This window comes from Triticum urartu, chromosome 7A (assembly GCF_056163025.1).
Source record: "Triticum urartu cultivar PI428250 chromosome 7A, HENAU_Tu73, whole genome shotgun sequence".
Taxonomy (NCBI): domain Eukaryota; kingdom Viridiplantae; phylum Streptophyta; class Magnoliopsida; order Poales; family Poaceae; genus Triticum; species Triticum urartu.
The window spans coordinates 739,495,030-739,514,753 of NC_141879.1; the positions used below are offsets into that span (position 1 = coordinate 739,495,030).

At 45.6% G+C, this 19,724-nt stretch overlaps 2 pseudogenes; one reads left to right on the forward strand and one right to left on the reverse strand.

Annotated features, from left to right (window-relative positions):
* Positions 1-10,584: 10,584 nt before the first annotated feature.
* Positions 10,585-12,127, reverse strand: LOC147962550 (UDP-glycosyltransferase 89B2 pseudogene; annotated as a pseudogene).
* Positions 12,128-14,040: 1,913 nt separating this feature from the next.
* Positions 14,041-17,868, forward strand: LOC147962551 (uncharacterized; annotated as a pseudogene).
* Positions 17,869-19,724: the final 1,856 nt, after the last annotated feature.

The following is a 19,724-nucleotide window of genomic DNA, read 5'->3' on the forward strand; positions in this document are numbered from 1 at the left end:
CACGTACAAAACAACCAAGCAAGCTGCCTAGCAGGTTGATTGATAAACAGTGTACGTGTGTGAATAGCCGCGTACTTCTGTACGTGAGGGTGGCTTGGGCTAGTAACGACGCGATCGATCGATCGATCTAGGCGGATTCTCTCGTAACTTGCGAACGGAAAACTGATCGATTTTGATATAAGGGCTGGGGGTACACGCATATATATATATATATGCATGAGATAGCTGTAGTACGTCAAGTCGGATAGCTACGTACTAGGCTATCTCATGCATATATATATGCGTGTACCCCAAATGATGGCTGCTTGCTTGGAGTGTTCTTGATGGAATCTGGACTAGCTTCATGGCTACCAACAAACTAAAGGTGGTTTACTTAGCCACAAAAATAATATCTTTGGTGGGCCCATGGGTGTATGGCCGTGCGACCGCACAAGGCCCCCAATTTTCAGGGGTCCCAAATTTCCGAGCGCTGCAACTCAAAAAAAAAAAAGAATTCCGAGCACTGCACCTACAGCCCAAGCTCATTAGTTAGGCTTGGCCTGCGCACATCAAGATGCCTCACATAGATCAAGCCCCTTCAAAAAAAGCGAACAAACCTGGTTGAATGGTCAGGAGGATAATGGTATCCCTAACCCACGAGGGTTGATGCTCGCATTTTTCTAAATTTGTTTCAGGCCTTCCAGGAATGTGCCTTTAGTGGGAGGAGATGTTCCCGTCGACTATGAAGGTGCCTGTGGCAATTTCATCAATCTCAAGATGTTGTGCGTCTTCATTTGTAACGTCTTACAAAAATGATGAATCCTACAGCACCCGAGAATCGTGGCGTCAGCTCGTCTTCCTCCAATATACCTCGCGCGACGCTGACCCGGATTGATCCCTAGCCCAACACGCGAGGCCTGAGATGGCACGATCAACCGCGCTAGTAGGGCCTGGAGGTGGAACTGTGGACGATGACTCAATGGACAAGTCCTCTAGACCTCATGCTCGGCTGACAGGTCGTCATCCGCGGGTCCACACAATCTACTATCAGTAGTAGAAGTTGCCAAGGACCTGCATTCCATCAGTGTCAGTTCCACAGTCCTAGTAGCACTATTGATTGTTTGTCGTTTGTTTTTCATCTTCTATCTAGAGTTTAATGTTCCATGATCAAGGCATATCTTCTACAAATTGATCTCGAAAATTAATATAGGTCTACTTTTCAGAGATATAGGCCCGTTTTAGAGTTTGGCACGAGGCCTCAGATTTTGTAGGCCTGGCTCTGCTTTCGTCCAGCCAGGCCGATTGCAATGGGCAGAAAGATAGTGTTGGCTCCTCTGGCTGAGAATTTATATAAAAAACAATAGTTCTATGGTGAAAACATCGCCTTTGTTAGTGAAGTCGATGGTCAGTCCTTTGGTAGTACAATAATTCTAAGACCTCACCATGGAGTTGTGTCACGTTCGTCTCTGGTCTCACTCACTGTCCACCTAATTAATCTCATGTTGGCCAACTTCCTTAGCCTCAATTACAATCACCTTCGTCCCGTTGGCGATTACAACCTTGTTAATATTCGTGTTCTTACTAGCGCTGGGATGGTAGCAGTTAGCCATGATCGTCATTGCATCCAAATTCCCAAAGTGACATACTTGTTGCCTACTCCCATGCCTAGCTGTTTCTCCATAGAACATGGACAATTGCATTATGTTTTACAGAAAGGAGATGCAACTTTTGACCAAGAAGGCCCTGAACGTGAACACATAGATGAAGAAGAACTAGCCACCGACGAATAGGGGGAGCAAGCCCAAGAGCAGCCACAATAAGAAGCCTACACCACCTATTCGGACCTCTACAGTCTCTTGGGCTCTATCAATGATATGGTTAACCTCGCCAAGTCTCTTGAGACACATCCTACATGAGTTCAAGCTTTTCCAACTAGAGCCAACGATGGGATCCTAACCAACCGCCAGAAATGATCCCGTCGATTTGGCCTTCAAAAGCTTAAGCTTGGGGGAGGTCATGAATGACCCAGAAGTATAGGGGATCAATCGTAGTCCTTTCAATAAGTAAGAGTGTCAAATCCAACGAGGAGCATAAGAAAATGATAAGCGATTTTTATTGGGAACATTGCATGGGAAACAAAAATTTCCTACACTCACCAAGATCAACCTAGGAGATGGATATCTATGAGAGCAGAGATTGGATCTACATACCCTTGTAGATCGCTAAGCGGAAACGTATAACACGCGGTTGATGTAGTCGTACCCTTCGCGATCCGATCATGATCCAATCCAATCTAGTGCCGAACGAACGGGACCTCCGCGTTTAGCACACGTACGGTCGATAACGTCTCCTCCTTTTTGATCCAGCAAGTGAGGGAAGAGAAGTACATGGGATCTCAACCAGCACGACGACGTGGTGGAGATATGGTGGAGCAATCCCAGCAGGGCTTCGCCAAGCGCCTCCGGAACTATGAAGAGGAAGAACGGGAGAGAGAGGAGGCCGCAGGTCATGGGAATTGTTGTGTCCAACCCTTGGGCCTCCTTCCCACTATATATATGGGTGTTGGAGGGCTGGGGGCGCAGCCCTAGCCCCTCCTCCAAGGAGTGGAGGCAGCCAAAGGGGGATGAGTGCCCTCCAAGCCAAGTGGAGGGCCCTCCCCCTTAGGGTTTTCCTTCCCCTAGGCGGATGGGCCTTAGGGGATTGGTGCGCCTGGCCCAATAAGGCTAGGACGCCCCCTACAGCCCATGCATGCCCTAGGTACTGGAGGGACCCTTCGGGACTCCTCCGGAACCTTCTAGAACATTCCCAAAGCTTCCCGGTACAATACCGGTAAACCCTGAAACTTTTCCGGTAGCCAAAATATGACTTGCCATGTATAAAAATTTACCTCCGGACCATTTTGGAGCTCCTCGTGACATCTTGGATCTCATCCAGGACTCCGAAGAACATTCAGTCACCAACGTGAACATCCCAGTACTACTCTAGCCAGTACTACTCTAGCGTCACCGAATGTTAAGCGTGCGGACTCTACGGGTTCGAGAATAATGTAGACGTGAACGAGACACCTCTACGGTCATTAACCAATAGCGGGATCTGGATGTCCCTATTGGTTCCCACATATTCTACGAAGATCTTTATCGGTCGAACCTCGATGCCAAGGATTCATCTAATCCCGTATGTAGTTCTCTTTGTCCATCGGTATGTTACTTGCCCGAGATTCGATCGTCAGTATCTCCATACCTAGTTCAATCTCGTTACTGGCAAGTATCTTTACTCGTTCCGTAATACAAGATCTCGTGGCTAACTCCTTAGTCACATTGCTTGCAATCTTATTGTGATGTTGTATTACCGAGTGGGCCCTGAGATACCTCTCTGTCATACGGAGTGACAAATCCCAGTCTTGGTCCATGCCAACTCAAGAGACACCCTCGGAGATAGCTGTAGAGCACCTTTATAGTTACGTTGCGATGTTTGATACACACAAGGTACTCCTCTCAGCGATTTGCATGATCTCATGGTCATAGGAACAGATGCTTGACATGCAGAAAACGATAGCAATAAACTTGATACAATCATATGCTACCTTCATAGTTTGGGTCTTGTCCGTCACATCATTCTCCTAATGATGTGATCCCGTTATCAAATGACAAATCATGTCTATGGCTAGGAAACCATAGCCATTTTTGAACAACGAGCTAGTCCGGTAGAGGCTCACTAGGGACATGTTGTCTATGAACCCACACATGTATTTGAGTTTCCAGTCAATACAATTATAGCATGGATAATACATGATTATCATGAACAAGGAAATATAATTATAACCACTTTATTATTGCCTCTAGGGCATATTTCCAACATTCTCCCACTTGCACTAGAGTTAATAATCTAGTATTACATGGTAATGAATCTAACACCCACAGAGTTCTGGTGTTAATTAGGTTTCCCCCGTGGAAGGGGTTTATTCAATGGATCTGCAACAGTAAGATCCATATGTACTTTGCAAATGTTTATGTCCTCCTCCTTGGTGAGGAGCCAGCTGATCGTTGACCCGAAACTTCTTTGGTGGCGGTCGCGTGGGCCACTGACGGTGTGGAGGCTTTCGTCCCCCGCGGAAGTGGTACGTCACCGTGTCAGCGAGGAGGACGAGCACGTCCATCGCTACATGGTTGTGTTGGAGGGCAGGTTCAAAAATACCTAGCAGGTTCTTCAGGGATCTCAATGGAGCTATGATTCTGTGATGGTTCCTTCTCTTTTGGTGTCCACCGCCCGTGCTCGATACCCGTCGTTCGCTAGGGTTGTAGCTGTATTAGTGATGTTATATGTATGATACTATTCTAGATGTATTAGTGATAATATTAGACGATGTACGGACTCAAGAGATGATTTAGTTTTGCTTATCGAATGCATGCTAATTTGAATACTAATTTATTTCATGATTTAGTTTTGCTTATTGAATGCTCAAATTAGAGAACTACTCCTATTTTGAATGCTCAAATTGGAGAGGACTATGCAAGGCGTATGCATTTGATTAGTTGATAGCTTATAGGGTTACACTAAGTCCTAAGATGAGGATAATAATGTTTTTGTTTATACTTTGTTTTTGCAGAAATCAAGGAGCCCCGGCATCATCCCCGCCGTCGTCCCCGTCACCGACCCCCTCCGACCCCGAGAGGTGAGACCAGCCAAATCTCCAGGTCAATATGAGCCCTATAAGATATTTTGAAATGTTTTTGTTCATATTTTCAACCATTTAATTGCAATGACCCTCAAGTTTGAATGCTCATATGATGTAGATATAAACATGTATATCTTGTGTTGCTCAAATAGGATATGTGCTTGCCCAAGTGGCCGGCCATGTTTGAAGGTAACACCTCTGAGTGGCCTATGTTTTGCCTGAGTGTCGATTAATTTCCGTTTCGGCAAATTTCAGGCGCTCGATATGTCCATTTTTAGCAAAGGTCATGCCGGATTTTTCCGTGAGTTTTGGCATGACTTGTGCTAGAATATGTAGAAAATATCGAGTGGCCTAGATTTTCTAGAAAGATAATTAAATGACATTTAGGGTTCACTTTAAGTCTGTCGAGGCTCCATACATGACAATCAAAAAATGAGTGAGGGAGAAAGTCTGCACCATATATGAGAGAGGAAGAATCCCGACTGTTGTCATGGGGGTTGTTTCTCCTTCTTCTCCTTGTGCTAGACCTTTTTTATGCACTAGGGGAAGGAGAAGTAACGACCATCACCGATGGTCAAAAAATCAGTGAGGGAGTGTGTCCACCATATATGAGAGAGGACGAAGAATCCCGACTGTTGTCGTGGGGCTAGCTTCTCCTTCGTTCCTGTGTGCTAGACAATTTGGTGTAATACACTCGGAAATGAAGGGAGGAGCTACCATCACCGACGGTTCAATATATACACCACGTGAGCTGAGAGTTTTCAATAAAATACTTGATAAAGCGATATTCAAACCGTGATGAATAATAATGATCTAATTTAGTTTTTGTGGTACATATATTAAATTTTAGAAGTTCAATCTTCGAATAGTGAACATAGAAAATGTCGTCGGATGACAAAAGTCTCGCGGAGTACGACTGGCGCGGCGGCGACCGGGGTCTGTGCGACAGGCCTCACCTGGTAGAAGGTCGGCGCTTCAGCATTACGCTCCATGAGACCTTCATTGTTGAAACGGTACGCAACAACGACAAGTTATTTTTTGTAATTAAGCACGACTTCTGCTTCTTCAACGTGTAAGTTTCATCTTTTACAATTCGACTATAGCTTATCCCATGCCATGCAAGACGCTATGTCTCGGAGAGGATGGATTTTGAAGATCATGAAAGTATGGAAACAAAGATAGTTCAGCTAAGGACCCATCATGGATATGATTTTGCTGTAAATCTATAAAATTCTGAGAGCGTATCCATTTTGATTGCTCGAATTGGGAAGCACTTTGCAAGACATATGATTTTCATGAGGGTATGCTTGTCACCATAGATCTTGGTGATCCTGACATCGACAAAGATAATATGGATATTTGGGTCCTTGATGATACGCTTCCAATTCTTCCCCTATGTGAGTTTCTCAAACATAGTTATTAAGTAATTTATATTGTTTATTTCAAAATAGTTGACATCTTATTTCCATTGATAGCTTATTTTAATTCTTCAAAGAATGTGCGAAAAATGGTAGACAGAACCTACTACACCGATGGCGCAGAATTAACTTATCAGGAGAAAAATCATCTGATCTCATTTATTAATGATCTTGAGGATTACAATATCTATTATCAAACTACTGCACATTATGGTCAATACGTGCCACTATTGCACGTGTTGAACTACGGTAACATCCACGGAGATGGCATGGTAAGATTTTTTACTATTACAACATCCGTGCATATTTTGCATATTCTTCTAAAATAAACTACATTGCTAACTACGAAATTATTACTATGTTTTTCAACAGAAAATCCCAAAGGATTGTGTGCCTCATCTAATGTTTCCGAAAGGCCGCCTTGATGTTATGAGCTTACGGCCAGGTCTTCTTATGTATCACTGCTGTTCATACCGGATTTCTAAAACCGATGAAGACATGACAATCAAAGATTGGAAAAAATGTATGGTCAGTCGTAGGGAGCTACTTGGAAGCAACATTGTGCGAAGCGCAAGAATTGGAGATAGGATAATCTCCATTCTCCATAATGGAGAGTCAGGGCCTATCTTATTTTATGCTATTTTACCTAAGAGAGGGTAGTAGGTCCTATTAGAGAGGAGTAGGTCCTATGTACAATGTGTTATTATGTGCCACAGTGTGTTAGAGTTGATGATGATGAGGAGAAGGAGTTGTGATTATGACTAGTGACCAACTTGCTATATGATGTCTCATTGACAAAAATGATGATTATGAGGAGTTGTTATATGACAATGATTTATTATGATGATAAGTTGTTAATGATATGATGATGATGATGATTTATTATATCATTGGGTGAAAGATCCGCGGATTAGTTTCAAGTGAATGGATCCATCCACTTGAAATTAATCCACGTTTTTTCACCTAGTGATGTAATAACTCATTATGATGTAAAAACAATCTCTAAATTTTTACTGTATGAAAACTTGTATAATGGTGTATGAATACGATATAAAATGAAAAAAAGAATACGCAATAATAGTAGTAGCACGGGCACAGAGGCACGCTGCTAGTATTTACCAGGAGTAGTGCCTACGAAACGCGCTACTCCTAAGTGCGTATAGCAGTAGCGTGTCTGGACCAACGCTACTGCTAACCTTTAGCTGTAGCGCCGTAGCAGTAGCACGTCACCCCGCACTACTGATAGGCCAAAAATCAGCGTTACTGCTAGGCTTTTCCCTAATAGTGTGGTTTCAATATGACAAATGATCGGGGGGATTTGTAGAATAATGCGAACATTTTAGTTTTATCGTTTAAAGAAATAATAATTTGACTTGTAATTTATTGACTTGATTTTTATCTTGGCAATTAAGCTTAGAAAAACATGATGACATGACATCATTAGGGTGACATCACTTTAGCATGATTATCGGGGCGTTACATTTCTCTAACCTTCTTATCAGCTTGGGTTCAACTTAACGCGATGTTTGTGCGTGAGTTATCACGTATACAATGCGTAGAGTATCAAACTATTTACACAAAGGTTATCCGGTGTATGTTTTTAAACAACCTCCTCGCCAAAGTTATCGGGACAGAGGCACATAAGTTATTAGGTCTGTGATGTCTGAGTTACCATGCAATTCACACAAAAGTAACCGAGGGGATATTTCGTCACCCCCCCCCCCCCCCCCCCCGCCAAAGTTATCAGGACCGAGCTACATAAGTTATCTGGTCTGCGATGTCTGAGTTACCATGTTAGTCACATTAAAGTTACCAGGGGATATTTCATCAACCACCCTACTCCCTTGGCGCCAAAGTTATCAGGACCGGGGTACATAAGTTATTAGGTCTGTAATGTGTGAGTTACCGTGCTATTTACATTAAAGTTGCCATGGGTATACTTTATCACCCCCCACCGAAGTTATCAGCATCGAGGCACATACGTTATCAGGTATGCGATATGTGAGTTATCATGCTATTCACAGAAAAGTTACAGGAAGAACATTTCATCACACCCCTCGCCAAAGTTATCAGGACGGAGGTATATAAGTTATTAGGTCTGCGATGTGTGAGTTATCATGCTATTCACATAAAAGGGATATTTAATCAATCCTCCCCCATGCCAAAGTTATCAGGACCGAGTTACACAAGTTATCAGGTCTGCGATGTGTGAGTTACCATGCTACTCAGACAAAACTTACCGGGGGATATTTCATCAATGCCTCCCCCATGCCAACGTTATCCGGACCAAGGTACATAGATTATCAGATCTGTGATGTGTGAGTTACTAAGCATAGGATATGTAAGTTATCGGGTATGCGTTGCATAAAGTACTCTGCTATTTTTTTTATCAAAGTTATTGTAGTGTCTATACATAAAAAAATCAGAATTAAATATCATTTAAAAAGGTGTATAAAAAATTGCGTCCCTACGTCTAATCACAAGAGAAAGCAAGTTAACATGTTCGGTAGGGCCTCTTGACCTAGCCAGCCGCCGGCTCCAAAAAGCTTGGGGATTCTGCCTCCCGCCGGCGCCGGGGCCGGTTCGTCCTGTCTCCCGTGGCCTTAGGGCCATGGAGGCGGAGTGGATCTCGCCCCTTGCTGGTGGGAGGACTCTGTTTTTAGATCCCTTTCCGAGTTTTCTTAGGGTTTGTGTCCTCCTCACGAAGGCGAGACGGCGGCGGCTCCCTGAAGATGGAATAAAAGGTCTCCCCGCCTAGCCCCCGTTCCGTTGATGCGTCTAGCACTATCGGTGGGCATGTGGAGGTGTTTCTCCGGCGGATCTGTCTTTGGTGGATTTGCTCGGATCTGTCCGTCGTTTGTCTTTTGTTCGTGTGTCTTCATGTTGGATCTTTTTGATCTACACTCTTCATCCGCGACAGTTGCTGTTCTAGTGCGTTGGGGTCTATGGGGCCTTAGCACGACGACTTCCCGACTGTCTACTACAACAATGTTTGCCCGGCTCCGGCGAGGGAGGAGCGATGATAGCGGCGCGCCTTCGGCTCGCTTCAGTGTTTATAGTCGTTGCTAAGTGGTCTATGGATCTGGATGTAATTTTTATTATTTCTAATGTTCGTTGTACTACCGTGATTGAAGATGAATAGATTGGAAGTTTTTCCAAAAAAAAACATGGTCGGTAGGTTAAAACCTCGAAGCAGGAGGTCTCACGATTAAATGTGCCTACTTTCCTTTTCTTCACTTGCATTTTGTGTAGTATAAAAAATAAAGTACGCAGTTCTAGTTGTGTTAGACAAATAGCTTAGTTGGTTGGCAGCCTGCAGCTGTGGTAGTCAGGTCTCAAGCTCGAATATCACGTTTAAGATTTAAGAAAAAAGCAGGGTCCACATGTTATGCTTTAAATGGCTAGGAGACCACATTTAACATGTCCTGCATTTTTTCGCACAATGAAAAGTACCCAGGATGAAATCTTGAAGAAGGATCTCCAACAGACGGCGCCTGAGGTGTTCAGATCTATTGTGATGTAACTTAGCATTCATGCATAATTCACTCCGTAGCCTAGTTGGTAGGTAATTGCACAAAAACCAGCCATGTGTTGCGATTGAAGCAAACAAAAATCAAGAAAAAAAGCGGAAGCATGGGAGCACTAGATGCGAATCGTTCGTTCTGGAGTTGTTTGGAGGGTCCCTAAAATTAAGACATTTGCCCGTAATTTGGTTCAATTTCTTAGTGTGCCAAAACCAATGTTTTTTTTTCCGTAGCAACTGTGTTGTTGTTTAATCGTAGATGAAATTTCTTCAATTGGACACATACACAACCTAGCTGTATTGGATAATGGGATTGGCTTAAGCTGGCCACGACTAACAGCAACTTGGGATCGAATCCTGGCATTCACCGTGTGGTTTTTATCTCGTTGGAATCAAGAATGGAAAAAAAGGAACACATGATGCGCCAGAGAAAGATTGGATCGGCGACAGAAAAAAAAACGCAGCACTCTATTCTTAACGATCGATAGGTAGTTAGATTTTTCGTTTTTTTATTAGTAAGTAAATCTAAACAACTGTAAACTGAGTAAAAAGGAAATCATCTCACAAAGAGAACAATATATGGTTGCCCAAGATTTAAAAACAATACTCCTTCCATCTCAAAAATGTTAAGTGGTATTTGAATTGTTGTAAGCCGCACGTTCTTAAGTTTGATCAAGTTCATAAAAAACATTAGCATATATAATAGCACAACAATACTACTCTCTCCGTCTCACAATGTAAGACGGTTTTTCACACTACACTAGTGTCAAAAAGTGTCTTACATTATGGAACGGAGGGAGTACTAGATATGTCATATACTCCCTCCGTTCCTAAATATAAGTCTTTGTAGAGATTTCACTATGGACTACATACGGAGCAAAATGAGTGAATCTACTCTAAAATGCATATATATACATCCGTATGTAATCCATAATGAAATCTCTACAAAGACTTATATTTAAAAACGGAGGGAGTAGTTGCTATTGTAGAGGTTGATATTTTTTCCCTACAAATTTGTGCTTACATCCACCCAATAAGTTGACCAAGTGAGTCTGTGATCTGATCGTGAGAAATTTAATTAATTAACTAGCCTGTCCATCGACGTTACCGAGCGCACGCACCAACTCTTGCAGGTCGCCGCACGACGTTCCGCCCGCCGTCACCGCGGCGGCCACATTCCGGCCGAGCTCCACCGCACGCCTCCTGGTGGACTCCCCCTCTTCTGACGCGACAGCCTTGGAGATGGCGCTCGCCATCTTCTCGGCATCGGGCACGGCGTCCGCACCCTCCGCCACCGGCACGGCCGCGCCAGCCTCAGCGAGCAGCCACGCGTTCGTGAACTGGTCAGCGGCCATCGGCCACGTGAGCAACGCCACGCCGGCGGCGACGGACTCCATCACCGAGTTCGAGCCGCAGTGCGTGAGGGTCCACCCCACGGCGCGGTGGCGCAGGATGTCCAGCTGCGGCGCCCAGCCCTGGACCACCCTCCCGCGCGATGCCGTGGCCGCCTCGAACCCCTCCGGCACGACGGTGCCGCCCCTCGCCACCCAGACGAACGCGGCGGTCGGGCTCAGCCTCAGAGCTTCGGCCACGCACGCCGCCTGCACCGGTGACAGCGCCTCCTGCGACCCGAAGCAGATGTATACGACGGAGCCGTCGTCGAACCCATCCAGCCACGCGCACACCTCCGCGGGTTTGCTGCCGCCGCCGCGCACACCGGCGGCTTCCGACAGCGGGCCCACCATGAACACCCGCTTCGCCGCCAGCGCATCCCTGAAGCAGCCGGCCTCGAGTGCGGCGAACGAGTTGACCACAAAGCAGGAGCTTTCTACGCTCCACAGAAGGATCTGCCGGATCGTCTCGGAGACCTCGTCGCCAGCCTCATGCATCCGGAACAGCCCCGACAGGCGGCGCCACGGGATGCTAGGCGAGCCGGGCAGCTCCGGGAAGGTGACCACCCTCTCGCCGCCCTCGCCGTCGCCGTCGTGCCCCGTCGGCATGTGGCGCCAAAGGAAGCGAGTGAATGCGAGGTAGTGGACGCTGGTGGGCGAGAAGGCCACATGCGGCACGCCGAGCTCGTCGGCGAGCGGAAGCGTCCAGCCCATGAACAGATCGGAGAGAATGGACGTGACGGGACGGGGCTGTGCCTTGCACCAGGCGAGCAGCGGCGCCGAGAGGCCCACCACGGACGCCATGAACGGCCGGAAGAGGTCCGCCGGGAGGTCTTTGGTGTTCTCGCCGCATCCGGCCGGGAGCAAAGGCGCGGGCGGGAACGGCAGCACAACGGTGGTCACGGACGGCGGCAATGCGGCGAGGAACCGGACGTTGCCTGGCGTGACGACGACGGTGAGCGCGAGCCCCCGTCCGGCCAGCAGCACCACCAGGTCAAGGAGCGGTAGAAGGTGGCCTTGCGCCGGGTAAGGCACGACGAGCACATGTGGCTTTGGCTTGCCGGTGCCATCGCCGTTGCTTGCCGCGCCTGTCTGTGGTAGCGTGTCCATGGCACGGCAGGCAGGTGCATGCAAGCAACCAATTTTCACGGCTGGCGCATTCTATAAACTAGTGTCCGCATGATACACGGGCAGAATTTTAAACAGATTTTTACAGTATCTTTCAGATACGTGCTATCTCAAGATAATGTGTTTAGGAGGCAAGTTGCATGATGGCTATATTCTTTTTCGGCAAGTGATAGGTTGGTCGACCGGCAGAAATTTCGGCTGGTCGCATAGAGCACAGACGATTCACTCTATTATAGCCGCATCTTACCTTTCCTTCCCAACTGCTTGGCTAAAAAAAAACATGTCGCCTCTCCAGATGCCAGCCAGCTCGCCGGCTGTCCTCGTCGCCGCCGGTTGCTGCCCTCGTCGCCAGTGGTCGGCATCGCAGCACCCATCCTCGCCAGTTCCAGTAGGACAACGTCGACCTCGTAGCAAAATACCGCCGCCTAGAAGCACACCCGATTCCTCTGTTGTTGCAACACCTATCCGCCTTCGGTGTAGCACGTCCGCCGTAGCTCCGCCGTGCCGCAGCTCTCAATGTCACCGCTCGCACCGTCGACACCCCGGTTGAGCTTTTTCTCACATCGGTTGAATCTTTTTCCACAAGCTCAAGCCTTTTTTTTAACTACAATCGTAGCTTGTTCTGTGAACAGTTGCAAAAAATTTCTTCGAGCAGTGCTGGGTTGGAACTCTGTATATCTTTCGGTTGGAGCTTTTTCTATCCAAGATTGAAGATTTTTTCGCAACGGTTGCAACTTTTGTATTTTGACAGTGGCTGGTTGAAGCTTTTTTTTTTTAATCTAGGCTTGAAGGTTTTTTGTCAATGGTTACAACACTTGTATGTGGTGGTTCTATCATCTCCTCGTTAGTCGTGTGCTAACGCTCGCCGGTGGTTGCTTCACAAAGGAGCCTGCAGTCCCCAGCATGTCGAGTCTTCATTTCCAGCATAGGGCCATCGCAGCTGCAGTGTTGAAAACTCACTGCTGATGTAGCTCGTGTGCTTCATAGGCGAGGGTTGCCTGAAAAAAGGAGCAGCAACCTGGATAGGCAAGCAGCACTGAGCCGGAGCAATGAGGTGGGCACGTCATGGAATAGATCTTAGAGTGAATTCCAGATTTTACCCCTAAGTTTAACATTTTTTACGCTAATTACCCCATTTAAGAGAATTTCATCCGACATACCCCATTTAACAAAAGTGTTGCCACAAATTACCCTTTTCTATTTTTGTGAGTGTTCTGATCTATGGGCCCCGATTACCAGGTCCACGTGGCGTGCCACGTCGTCGGTTTTTTCCTTGGCGACTTTTCTACAAACTGAACCGATTCGCCAGCTTCTGCCGACCGGACCGGGCCGATGGCAAGCACACGCAGAGGCGGGTCCTCACCGATTTACAGGTCGCTTGAGTCTGATGCACCAGGATCCCATCCAATCCCGCCACACATATCTCGCTTGAGTCTGTTGCGCCACGATTGCCTCCAATCGCGGCACGCATCGCTCACCTTCCTATCGCATGCACGATCGCCCAAGTCTAGCCCAGTCCGCTCGTCCTTCGTTCAGAGAGGGCAGGCCGAACGTAGGCAAGGAGCGGCAGGCGACACTTGTAGTTGATATTGGTGATCGTCGGAGCAGGAAGCTACAACTGGTACGGTGATCTCCTCCCCTCTCATGCATGCTTGAATTCTCTGTTTTTCACACCCCGGTGGTTAGGCTTTTAGTTCTCTTGTAGTCCGTGATGCATCTTAGATGGGTTCGGGTCAGCTGTTTCTTGTTTTGAAGATCTGCGATGAGATGGCTGCACTTGACCACTGTGGCATATTATCACTGTGGAGAAGGTTTTCTGGATAAAATCCTGAAACCTGTATGTTTTTTCTTCAGTACTATCATAAAGCGACCTTAACTTTTTTCTTTAGTATTATCATAAACCGACAGTAAATTATGTATGCCTAGATGGATCGGATTAAAACATATGTATATATACGACTATGTGCTGAACTTGCAAACTCTGCATATGAGCATCTTCTTGTTGTGTGGCTTGTAAGACTGGATGCTATGATGGCTACTTTATAATACAATGCAGGGTTGCTATGCTGTAGTTAAGCTGAACATGCTGAACTGCTATGTTCTCTTCTGTGACAATGAGTCTTTTGTAAATTCTGAATTTGAATGTATATATAGTCTATACTGAACATAATGAGCTTCATGTTACACATTCTTAGAGTATGTTGATGCATCGCTAATTCATGCTTTCATTTTCTTGCGCAAATCAGATGGCAACTGAGATGTGGAGTGTTAGGTACATTTGTCATGTCTGTGGATACAGCAATCCAGAGCCAGAGATGATTGACAGGGATTTCATCAGTTATTTTGATATAAAGGAGAGGACAAAGGAGTTGGGTTTCAACAATTGGGACAACATTTATTATCAGAAGAAAGGGCCCAATGGAAACTCCATGGTTGAGTTAACAGACGATACAAGTGTTCTGAAGATGCTTGAGGAGGTTGAAGCTTATAAGGAGATTGATTTGCATGTTTTCAGGACCAAAACTCCATCTACACTTCTAGTTTCCAATAATGGTGCAGATTCTTACAAGCCAATAGTTGTGGTGCCCATTGAAGAGAATACTGAAGAGGAGGGTCAAAATGTGGAGTTACTTTCAGATGTGGAGTACAATGATCCAACGGAATATTGGAAGGAGTTGAATGGGCAAGATTATGGAACTGACTCCAGTGATGAAGATTTTGATGTTGTTGCTGAAACAAACAAGTTGAGAGCCATGTATGCTAAGAAGAAGGAGAAGGAATTGGCAGAAAAAGGTGTATATTCAGAGGACGAATTTGAAGATTTATTTGATGTCACAGAAGGCTTAGATGGCATTGATCTTGATGAAATTTCTCTTCCTCAAACACAAATGGAGAAAGAGATGATTTTTGCAAAGGAAGAGGAAGCAAGACAGAAAAAGGAAAAGGCAGATAAGAAGATGGCATTGGCAAAGAGAAGGGAGCGGAAGAAGAAATTAGTTGATGATGACTTTGAGCTTTCAGATCCTCCGAGTTCAGATGGTGGAAATGATCCTTTAGGAGAAGATACTGATGAAAATGAAGATTCACGTTCAATGGTTTTATTACAAGGGAGAAAAAGGAGAAGGCCCAAGAGGTTGTTAGACCCGAGAATGCAATTTGATGATACTTACCTTAATGATGCTGATAAGATGCCGGAACAACTTGTCAAAGGGATGTGTTTCAAAGATGTCAAAGAGTTTAGGGCAGAACTTAAGTCATTTCATATATTGCAAGGAAGAAGCTTTGCTTTTCTGAAGAACAAGATGGAAAAGGTGAAGGTGCGTTGCACAGAGCCAAATTGCACCTTTTATCTTTTTGCATCAAGGATAGCTGGTGAGCCCACTTTTATGATCAGAGAGGATGTCGAGCCACACTCATGTGGAATTAATAGAGAGGACACTAGGCTGAATTCCAGATGGATAGCTTCTCATTATGAGGCTCAGTTCAGAGTTAATCCCAATTGGAAGCTTGATTCTTTCATGGGAGCTGTTAAGAGAGATTTTAATTTTGAAATAACAAAGAGGATGGCATATAGGGCTAAATCTTATGCCCAAAAGAAGGTTCTTGGGGATGTGAAGACAAGCAGTATCTTAGAATTAGAGACTACTTGCAGACATTGTTGAACAAAAATCCTGGAAGCGTCGCTATAGTTACCACTGAGCCAAATCTCGAGCCACATATCAATCCTAATCCTATGTTCAGTGGGCTGTTTGTGAGCTTTCATGCACAGATTCAAGGGTTTCTCTCCGGTTGTAGGCCATTTATTGGATTAGATGGTTGTTTTGTCAAGCTAGCTAATGGTGCGCAAGTTTTAGCTGCTTCTACAAGAGATGGCAACAACAACATGTTTCCTCTAGCTTTTGGAGTGGTTAACATAGAGGACACTGACAATTGGACATGGTTTTTGCAAACACTGGAGTCAGCAATTGGACAGGGCGAGCAACATGGTGGATGGACAATCATGTCAGATAGGCAGAAGGTAATAACATATTTCTTATCTTTGTCATTTATATGTTAAATTTAGTTTGCGTGTTGTAACTGACAACTCAGCCATTTATTTGTCATAGGGATTACTTTCAGCAGTCACAAAGATTTTTCCACATTGCGAACATAGATTTTGCAAAAGACATGTCCTTGCAAACTTCTCCAGAGCTGGATTCAGAGGTGAAATCTACAAGGAATACTTTGATAAGGTTGTTTATGCATGCACTTTGAGCGAGTACAATATTTCCATGGACAACTTGAAGGCTTATGATGTAGAAGCTTGGAAGTGGGTTAGAGCAATACCCAAGGAGCACATTAGTAGGCATGCATTCAGAACAAGATCCAAGACTGATCTTGTTGTGAACAACCTCAGTGAGGTTTTCAACAAATACATCCTTGACTATAGAGACAAGCCAATTCGTACCATGATGGAGCTCATCAGGACTAGAGTTATGACTAGATTTTGTTTGAAAAGAAAAGGATGTGAGTCAGTGGGCTGGGATATCACACCTGTCATGAGTGAGAAATTAGAATCAGCTAAGAGCAAAGCAAGGTATTGCACAGCTCATCAATTTGGTGTTGGGCTTTGGCAAGTAAACTACACCGACAAGACCTATGAAATAAACCTGCTTAACAAGACTTGTGGTTGTTTCAGATTTCAGTTGTGTGGTGTTCCTTGTGAACATGCTTGTGCAGCTATATTTAGGGCTAAGGAAAGGCCTGAGAATTATGTTGATGATTTCTTCAAGTTGGAAACTTACAAGAAAGCATATGAACACATGATATACCCTGTTCCACATGAATCTGAGTGGATTAAGACATCAAGTCCAGACATTGAACCACCAGGTTACACTGTTCAACCAGGAAGGCCAAAGAAAAATAGAATAAAAGGGCCCGAGGAGAGTGGTCCTGCTTATGCAAGAGCAAGAAAAGGAACAGTGCAGTGCGGAAATTGCAAGGAACTTGGTCACAATGTCAAGGGCTGCGACAAGCCACTAAGAGCATATCTTGCTCTTAGGGTTAGAAAACATGTGGTAAGCGCTCTCCTTTCCTTTGGAAGCAATTACGCCGCCGGTACTAGATGCAATTATGTTACTAAATTGATGCAATATGTTACCAAATAACCGCCTTTTTTACTGTCTACAATGCAAGCCTTTGGCAACAAGAACACAGGGGAGCAATGCCAATCCACCACCTGCACCTAATCCAGAACCTAGAGGTACTCCAACAGCGGGTGCAACAACAACTAGTAGCGTGAGAGGAAAAGTAGCTGCAAAGAAGCCTAGAAGTTCAGCACCGGTAGCACGTACGACTACTCCCACTGCTGCTCCAACAGAATCTAGTAGGGGGAGAGGAAGAGGAGCATCCAAAGCATCTAAAGGTACTCCTAAAACATCAACTGGTAAGGGGAGAGGAAGAGGAGCACCTAAAGCATCTGCAGCTAAATTCCAGGTAAAATAATCACTTCTGGAATAAATGTAGCTAGCAGTAATTTTATTGTTATTTACATCACCTCATAATTTTCAGGTCCAAGAATCACAGGCATCATCATCAAGTGCTGCTGCAGTTGGGAGAGGAAGAGGGTTGGCTGGAAGTGGAAGGGCGGCTGCAGTTCAACCTGGTTATGTACAAAACAGAGCTTACGGAAGAAGTTCAAGTGGCAGAATGCACTCCTGGTTCACCATTGGTGCTAGTGCAGCTGCTAGAGATGATGGTGCTAGAGAGGAATAGCAATTATCTCATTTTCTAGCTTATATAGTTGAAAACTCATGTCTCATGTTTTGCTTTTGAACTCCCGCCATGTTTTGCTTTTTATCTCTGTGTCGTGTTGAACTCATGTGTCATGTTATCATGTTCCAAGAACTCATGTGTCATGGTGAACTCATATGCAGAGTTGAAATTGATGATGTTTACCTTTGTGTAATGGATCAGGAAAATGAATGTGGACAAAAGGCGTGGGTTCTGACAAAAATATTCTTCCTATTTATGCACAAGATCATGCTTTCAAAACTGATTATTTTATATGGTAGCTTACATCAGACTTATGCACATCGTTATGTCAAAACTGATTGCTATACATTGCTGTTAAAACTGTCATTACAATGTACAGAAATACTAGTGAGGAAGCTCTCACTTCCTGCAGCTCTTACATACATGGTTTGACGAACAGAGGAATACATAAGCAACAGTACTAGTTTGAATTTCTTTCATCACATTGATATTTGTTCAATTTTTTTACATACTAGCATCACTAGGTCAATACAAACATCATTGGTTCCCTACTTTACATGTAACCACACTCCAGACTCCGCCATCACCAACAGACTCGAAAGGCACATAAAGTGGATGTAGCTACATTCAGTCATGCACTTGTTGTCGAAGTACGTCGCATCAGCAGCAACAGTTGCAAAACAGAAGCACGGCAACTAAAATGGCAAGCTCATTTTCCTTCTGCACCAAGCTGAGCAACTTCAGAGTGCGCACCTCCTGCTCTGCTTGCAGCTCATCATTCTTTACGGCACTGGCTTCTATGTGATACATCAAACCAACCATCACAGAATCACTAGAGGAGTTAACTGCACCCTGCATCAAGCGAGAACTATTCACACATACAGTAGGCCAACCATGTATGTACAGGGAGTCTAGTTCCATGGAGAAACAATTCAGAGGAAGGAAGAAATACCTGAACTTGCTGACAGTGACGGCCGGAGCAGGATAGCGCGCCAGCATGGGACTACATGCTCGAGGCACGGCAGCCACAAGCCGTTGTCGTCGCTGCCCTTCAACACCCTCCGCCACCGTCGCGGCCCTTTAGCACCGTCGTCACCGTCGCGGCCCTTAGGCACCCGTTGTCTCCGTCGCCGCCATTCAGCACCCCCAGTTGCCGTCGATGTCATTCAGCACCTGCAGCTGCCGTCGTTTCCCTTCAGCACCCGCTGCCGCCGTCGCCGCCGCCGTAATCGAATCCCTAACCCTAGGCGCGAGCGAGAGCGGTGCGTGCGGTAAGAAGCAGGCCGACCGGTGCGTGCGCTAGGCTAGACGTGAACGCGGTGCGGCCCTGGTCGAGGCGTCGAGCATCGGTCGCGACGGTGCGTGCGGTTCAGCAATCCGGTCGAGCTCAGCAGCGCGGACTGGTTTCATATGAGGAAAAGACCCAGAAAACCGACGACGTGGCATGCCACGTGGACCTGGTAATCGGGACCCATGAATCAAAATGCTCACAAAAAATAGAAGAGGGTAAACCCTGGCAACACTTTTGTTAAATGGGGTATGCCGGATGAAATTCTTTTAAATGGGGTAATTAGCGTCAAAAATGTTAAACTTAGAGGTAAAAACTGGAATTCACTCTAGATCTTACGGCGGATGCATGCTGGACAACCCAGGAGATGAAGGGAGTGGAGAGCCGAACAGGTGCATCCCGCCGCCACCGTTAGCACTCACGACCTTCTTTGGCGGCGGCGAAGGAGATGGTCGGCTGGGGTGACGTGTCGTGTGGCAGCCGGGGAGGCCTCCAGAGTCGCCTGTAGGAGCGACCCGGGCGGCAGATGCGTTTCTTCGGTATGAGCTAGCTAGCTCGAGAAAGAAGT